Here is a 1,522-nt window from a genome sequence, read left to right on the forward strand (position 1 = left end):
ACTGGAAAGGGAGGTCATTCTAGCTGCCACAAGTCTATAATCAAAATATGCCCAGGGTTTCCCAATTTTTAAAAATTCATCCTTGGGATATGAGCATCGCTGGCTAGGTTGGTATTTATTAGTCATCGCTAGCTTTTCCCAAGAAAGTGGTGATGGGCCACAATGGCGGTGTGATGCCACTATGGCTTGCTAAGCCACTTCTGAGGTCAGACGTGGTAAAAGACAGGAGGTTACTTTCCCTAAACGACAGCAGTTAGTCAGTTGGGATTTTCTGACAATCGAACAACTTCATGGACATTGTTTTACTGAAACCAGCTTCTTACAGTAATTCCATTTCTTTTAGAAACTGAATTGAAATTCCCAAATTTGAGCTCATTATTTATCTAGGCCCCTGGATTGCAGTGATATAACCACTGCCCTATTGTACCCCTTTTAATGAGGGATATGGACAATTAAAGCTGATGAACATTTAAGAATGACCCAATTTCCCAGGAGATTATGGGAAACTGGCTGAAAGGTTGAAAAGATCCCTAAATTGCTATCTAGCTCAGAAAATATTCCCGTAATCTGGCGAAAATATGTCTTCTGTTCGTTGGACCAGTGTGTCTTGCTGCCATTCTATATTGGGTGTTGCAAGCATATTTTTCATTGCATTGAATCACAGCAGTTCTCCTCAAGCAGTCAGATAAACAGCATATATATATAATATATATATATATAAATAGTCCAAATGTATTCTTATAAAGCTTTGCATCGTGTTCTGTGAAGTGGTCATTTTACTTTGTCAAAAGATATATATATATATACACACATGGAAGTTATTGGCTCAGATTAGACTGCATGACTGAGTGCACAAATTAGTCAAATTATTTTATTACTAAGTGTGTCCCTGCCTCCATGGCGACATGTACAAACTGGCAGAAAGCATGCATATTAACAACTTGTGTACAGGAATCTGTTGTTTAATCCTAGGAATAATGTTCGGTTTTATTTCTGGACCTTGTATTTAAGTCTTGTAGTTCATAATCTTTAGAAGAGATTTGTTCCTTTTTGTCATAATTTAGTATGCAGAGGGAGAAAGTGAAACATTTACTTTTCATTTTCAATATTTTCACTTCTGCCGTTAGAAATATTTTCAAAACATCTGTTTAAAAAGTGATCAAAGTCTACATTTCAAAAATAATCATCTTTGATTTATTTTGAGGACGAAAGACTGGAAAAGAACAAGGGAGGCCAATCAACCCATCCAACTCATCCTTCCTTAATGATAGTCTGCCTTCCAAACCTGAAAATTTGACCAACACATGTGTTTTTGAATCAATGCCTTTTAGGTAAATTTGAAACAGTGAAGGCCCTAGCACAAATCTGTGGGGAAGCACATGATTAACTAAGGTACCCATGGCCTCATGTATAGCCTTTCATGTTTGTGGTAAGGTTTACTGGAAGTCCAGGCACTCAGTGTCCTCCAATATCCACTTCGAAGGCTACTTCCTCAAAAAAGATCAAGGAGGTTTATTTGCGG

Source organism: Carcharodon carcharias, chromosome 9 (genome assembly GCF_017639515.1).
Source record: "Carcharodon carcharias isolate sCarCar2 chromosome 9, sCarCar2.pri, whole genome shotgun sequence".
NCBI classification, from domain to species: domain Eukaryota; kingdom Metazoa; phylum Chordata; class Chondrichthyes; order Lamniformes; family Lamnidae; genus Carcharodon; species Carcharodon carcharias.